At 41.6% G+C, this 6,652-nt stretch overlaps 1 non-coding gene across 1 annotated transcript; it reads left to right on the plus strand.

Annotated features, from left to right (window-relative positions):
- The first annotated feature begins 4,370 nt into the window (after positions 1-4,370).
- TRNAL-UAA (transfer RNA leucine (anticodon UAA)) lies at positions 4,371-4,454 on the plus strand. The gene has a single exon. It is a non-coding gene; the product is annotated as a tRNA-Leu (tRNA).
- The last annotated feature ends 2,198 nt before the right edge of the window (positions 4,455-6,652 follow it).

Below are 6,652 nucleotides of genomic sequence, written 5' to 3' on the forward strand. Positions count from 1 at the left end.
GAATTCGGTAATGGGAGTTCGCGACGCTAACTACTACGCCAGCAAACCGAGTGTGTGTGTGTGTGTGTGTGTGTGTGTGTGTGTGTGTGTGTGTGTGTGTGTGTGTGTGTGTGTGTGTGCGCGCGCGCGTGCGGGCATATGAATCGATGTTTATATTTACAATATGCAGTGCATTTGCATAATTCTCCAATTTTACTGCACTGTTGTGTTTCTTAACTTTGGATTTCGTGTGAATCAAACTGGCAGTGGATCTTCTTCCTCCCCCACCTCCCCTTCCCCCACCTCCCCTTCCCCCCACCTTAACAAATCGATCCCTTACGTATACTGATTTGGAAGACGAGGAGCAATTTGTACGATTAATTCGATACCAAATAAAATGCGATGGTAAATCGGTTGAGAAGCATTATTTCCTATACCATATACTAACTAAGTGATTGTTAAGAAAATATTTCTATGTCAAGTAATAGATAAATAGGTCAACGTCTATGCTAGAAAATATAGTCCACGTCATCATCTAAACTAGGCATAATAAACGGTACTACTTATTATAAAAGATATAAAGCTTCACTATCATTTATATACTTAGTGATGTTAAGAAACGGTTAAGCAACTTTATGGATGGGAATGGCAGGTGGTAATGGACATGGAACTGCCTAGTGTAGGTCTCATGGTCTCTTGCAGTCTCCTTCATTCTTATGTTCTTATGTTCTTTTGTAATCTTAGGTTGATGTAACACTGGCTTCGCATGATGTCATGCAGGCAACACACACCTACAAAATTAACTGAACATCTTTCTACTACTTGCACGCACCGGTCCAAGACCATGGTGAATCACACACACACACACACACACACACACACACACACACACACACACACACACACACACACACACACACACACACACACACACACACACACACACACACACACACACACACATCAAAGGTCCCTTTCCCTTGTATACGGGGGGTAGCTGAACCAAAGTATATACCCACTTAAACAAAAATTATTCAACCCCCCCCAATCCCCCATTTGAGCACCTCAAGGAGGAAGGGTTATCCCTGTCTCCCGGCACGCTGCTCGGGGTCAAAGACAATGCAGCGAGACACAGTACCTCCACGGTAGAGTCCAACAGTCGGAGTTGATTTACCCTCCCCACCCCACCGTCATCCACTAAAAATAAATTACTAAGCGGATGAGGAGAATATCCCTCTGGGACACGTCCACTCACACTCTCCCTCCCTCCACCCCATCTGAACTCTCTCTTCCTTGCTCGGCAGACATTCTATGTTGCATTTAAAGCCCCCCTTCACCCCATTTGTTCACTGGTGACGTAATCGGAAGCGTGCTGGTCTCGCAATCGCTTAATTGTGGGTTCGAATCCTGTAATTTTCTCAGATTCCCAGCAGTGATTGTTGCTACCTGCTTCAACACTCCCCAAAGTGCATAATGGGACGAAGGTGCCGGTTTCGGCCGTAGCTACTCAGCGTCTCCTGTCGTAGGCTCCTCACCCTTCTCCACCACATCCATCCTCTTCATGTCCCCAACACCTGTAATATTACAGATATTATTACAGATAATGGTATAGTGTTTTCTTCATTTTGCTGTAAATAATTGCAACTGGGAGGGGGGCGTGCACCCCAATTCCATTGGATACGCCACTGTCTTTTGTCCTCCGGTGGTGGGGGGGTCTTTGTACCCTCCTCCTCCTCCTCTTCCTCCTCTTCCTCCTTTCCTACTCCTCCACCTGCACCTCTTTCCAGAGGCGTCATCGATTGTTGAGTTTACTTGGGAAAGGATAACTTTACTACGTGGGAATATACACACACATACATACATGCGTGCATATATGTATATCTATCTATTCATCTAATGTGTGCGTGTGTGTGTGTGTGTGTGTGTGTGTGTGTGTGTGTGTGTGTGTGTGTGTGTGTGTGTGTGTGTGTGTGTGTGTGTGTGTGTGTGTGTGTGTGTGTGTGTGTGTGTGTGTGTGTGTGTGTGTGTGTGTGTGTGTGTGTATGTGTGACACTCCATAGTCGAGATCCACATTAAATTATTACTATTACTATGGATCTACTTGATGCACTTTGACATATACATTTTCGAAAGCCCTTATCCGTTTGACAAACAGCTGACAAAGCCGCTGTCGAAATAACAAGACAGAACAACGAACCAAAAACAGTCCCAAGGTCGGAGTGAGGTTTAGGAATACCTCGTTTATTCACTGGGCCTTTGACTTTTGTCAACACTTTCTTTTTTTTATCTTTTTTTTTTTTTTTTAATCACCCGAAAATCATAACGAGACTTTGCCGATTGTCGTTTTAGGTGTTATGGTAAAGTTGGACCTCCTTATCTTCCTCTTCTCCTCCTCCTCTTCCTTCTCCTCCTCTCCCACTCCAGCCATCTGAAAGCGTCAATCCTCACTGGCTTGAGCATAAAATCTAACTCACTTACCTTAGAGAGGAAATCCTTGTTGCCTATTTTTGTTAACCCATTGTACTCAAACACATCAACATTTTTATTCCCCGCCTTAGCGTCTGCCGCACTAGTGACGTCATCACTTAGTTGTGGGTTCGAGTCTCACAGCCCTCTCCGATTTCCGGCAGTTGAAGGTTCGAATCCCGCACTTTCCTCCGATTCCCAGCAGAGCAGTACATGTCTGTTACCTGCCCCAACAGTCTTCATAGCGCATGTAAATAGGGCCAAGGTGACGGCTTCGGCCGCAGCTACTCAGCGCCTCCTGGCGTGGACTCCTCACCATCTTTGGTTCCTCTCACGGATCTGAAGTTGAGACTTTTCCTCAACTTCCTCCTCAACTTCCTCAACTTTGAAACGAGTAAATTTTTCTTACGCATTACATTTATCCGTCGTATTCTCTGAATGATTCAGTTATCTACTTAACAAAGGATTATAAAGGATTACAGAGGACGGGCATGCCGACAGGAGACCTTTTGGTCTGTAACGAGGTCGGATGCTGGGGAAAAAGTAAATAACAACATGAAATAAATAAATAATGATGGGTAATAAACAGAAAAATAACAATAATTCATAATAGATACAAGATAAATAGATAATAAAGAATGAACAGATTTGTTTGTGTCAATGATGGTACGATCTTCGTCTTGTAAGACGCAAGCCGCTCAGGCGAGGGTTCGAATCCCAGCAGATGAGTTTATTTCCAAATGAACAGATTGTTGAGTTTACTCGTATTTAGGATAACTATACTACGTAGGACTACACACACACACACCATACACACACACACACACACACCACACACGACTCGACGGCGCAGTGGTAGCGTTCGCAACCACTACTACAGCGGTCCGAGTTTGAATCTCGCCCAGGTCTGAAATAACTTCAGTATCGCTGCGCTGCGAGTCGTTACCCCAACTCTCGTGGACAGGGAGTTGTGTGTGTGTGTGTGCGTGTAAGGTCACAACATTACCCATGGATCGGTCATACATGAGCTCTGAGCTCTCATCCGGGAGGGTTAACAGCTGTCGATCACGAGTCCAACACGTGGTCCAAGACCATGGTGAATCACACACACATATTCAAATAGGGACAGGGTCAGTTTTCTCCTTAAAAACCACCAGATTGTTTAAAAATCTCTTTACTGTTGTTGATGTAGAAAACTTCCCACATTTGGCAAATTATTACGGTCCCGGTTTTGTTTACGAAATGTTTGGCCGCCATGTTGGATTCGCAGGACAAAAGTTGTTTACAAAAGTAAGGCGAAACACGACACTAATCAGGTTGAGTGAATTTTCTGATTCTGTTTTCAGTCCTCTAATAATGACAGCGATCTCGCGTTGATTAAGAGAACGAGAGAGAGAGAGAGAGAGAGAGAGAGAGAGAGAGAGAGAGAGAGAGAGAGAGAGAGAGAGAGAGAGAGAGAGAGAGAGAGAGAGAGAGAGAGAGAGAGAGAGAGAGAGAGAGAGAGAGAGAGAGAGAGAGAGAGAGAGAGAGAGAGAGGATGGGACAACACATGAGTTGTTGGTCACCACAGTGTCAGTATGTTGTACTGATGTTTACAAAGAAACTGAACGGCCTCTCTGGCTCCCTTCAAATGTCCTCCGACCTACATATATTATGGTTGTGCTGTTTTGTATTAAAAATACTAATAGATTAATAAACACACACACACACATATGATATATATATATACATATATGCTAATAAGAACACGAGTACGTGTGTTCACTTATGCTAAGTAGACCACTTGGAAAAAGAAACTGCAAAGCAGATGTAATATACGAAAGCGCTCTGCTTCGTTAGTTTTATATATATATATATATGTATATATATATGTATATAATATATATATATAAACACACATACACGTACTCCAATTCATATCCGTTGTCAGGTTGGCCGAGCGGTCTAAGGCGCCAGATTTAAGCTCTGGTACTCGTATGAGTGCGTGGGTTCGAACCCCACACCTGACAGACCATTATAGGTGTATGCAGGAATTGTATATCGCCTGTTTGTTTGCAAACACACACACTCACACATGGCTTAGAATTAAAGTGCATTGTGGTTGTTAAAATGTATCTCTAATCACTGGGACCCATTCAGTGTTGTACATATATATATATATATATATATATATATATATATATATATATATATATATATATATATATATATTGTAATAATAATATTATAATAAAATAGTAATAACAACTACAACAATAACAATAATGATAATAATCATAATGGTAAACCATGATCTGGAGTTTGAATCTGTTTGACCAAATTACGGAAGGTGACCTAACTCAAACGGTAATGTTCAGGAAATACGTTCTTTCCTGTTCCCGATTTTCACCTTTGTGGCATCTGGCAGCACAGAAAACGGGATGCGTTTGTCGTGAAAGGCAAAAGGATTTATGTACATCTGGCAGCGAACGTGTTATGTGGTAACTGCACTCTTCCAATAATCCATAATATGTGAACCGAACTTGTGTCTCCAATTGTACATAAGCATTCTTTTTACGAAGAGTTAAAACTATTGAGGAAGAAGAGAAGGAAGAGGAAGAAGAAGGGGAAGAAGAGGCAGAGGAAAAAGCAGACGAGGAAGAAAAAGAAAAAAGAAGAGGAGGAAGAGGGAGCAGAAGAGGAAGAAGAAGAAGAAGAAGAAAAGGAATAAGAAGAGGAAGAAGAGGAAGAAGTAGATGAGGAAGAAAAGGAAAAATGAAGAGGCGGAGGAAGAGGAAAAAGAAGGGGAAGATAAGGAAGAAGAGGACATAGGAGAAAAAGAAGGAGGAGGAGGAGGAGGAGGAAAAGAAAGAAGAGGAAGAAGAAGGGGAAGATAAGAAGAGGACGAAGGAGAAGAGGAAGAAGCAGATGAGGAAGAAAAAAAAGAGGAGGGGAGGAGGAAGAGAAAAAAGAGGAAGAAGAAGGGGAAGATAAGGAAGAAGAGAAAGCAGAAGATGAAGAAAAGGAGCAAAGAGGAGGAGGAGGAAAAGGAGGAAGAAGAGGAAGAAGAAAAAAACGAGGAAAGAGAGCGGGTAAAAGAGAAAGAAGAAAATTAGGATGAAAAAGAAAAAAAGAATAGGAAGAGAAGGAAGAAGAATAAGAGGAAGAAAGAGATGATAAAGAAGAGGAAGAGAGATAAGGGGAAGAATAACTTGAGGAAGAAGACAAAAAAGAAAGAAAGAGGGATAGGAGGACGAAGAAAAAAAGAAGAAGAAAAAAGAAGAAGAAAACGAAGAAGAGGAAGAAGAGGGTTATCAAACTCCTCTTCCCTATCCCTCCTCCCCCTACCCCCACTCCCCCCTTCAGCAAAGACCAGGGGGGGGGGAGTGAGACCCCCCCCAGGTTATGAGATCAAATATAAACAAAAATGGAATTGTGACCCCCCAGTGTATCACACGATAAGGCAAAGAGCCCCCCCCTCTCTCTCTCTCCCCCCCACTCTCTCTCCCACTCTCTCTCTCTCTCTCTCTCTCTGGCGCCTGGACTCATTTCCATATATTTTTCTGGATGTTGTCAAAACGACTTTGTTCAGGTTTGTATTGCTGTCGCCAGACGATTTTATTGATCGTTGAGACACCCCACGTTTTTGGAGGGCTTACACTCGTGGTGTTAAGTACATGGGCGATTCTCAAAAAAAAAAAAAAAATGAAGAAGGCGAAGAAGAGGATAGATATGTATGTATACATGTGTGTACTGCATATACATACACACACAGTATTATATATATATATATATATATATGTGCGTGTGTGTACATACATACATATATATATATATATATATACATATATATATATATACATATTATATATACATATATATACATATATGTATATATATATACACACATATACATATATATATATATATTATATATATATATATATATATATATTATATATACATAATTACAAGAACAAACTAATAAATCAATAAGCAATAATAGAATACTCAAGGTAATACTGCCATTGTTCATTTCACAGGCCGAAGGCTAAACGATAATCTCTTGCATTAAGGGCTAATCGAGTTAGCTTAATCAAGGCAGTTTTAATAACCCTTTATGAGCCGGGCGCTCTTGTCATGCGGATTAAAACCCGAGACGGGTTAGCCAGAATAGAAAGTTCAAAGTTCTTATATACGTCATAACGCTGTGTTTTCTCGACCATGC

Source organism: Oratosquilla oratoria, chromosome 37, assembly GCF_046742065.1.
Source record: "Oratosquilla oratoria isolate Oo_2021 chromosome 37, ASM4674206v1, whole genome shotgun sequence".
Lineage (NCBI taxonomy): Eukaryota > Metazoa > Arthropoda > Malacostraca > Stomatopoda > Squillidae > Oratosquilla > Oratosquilla oratoria.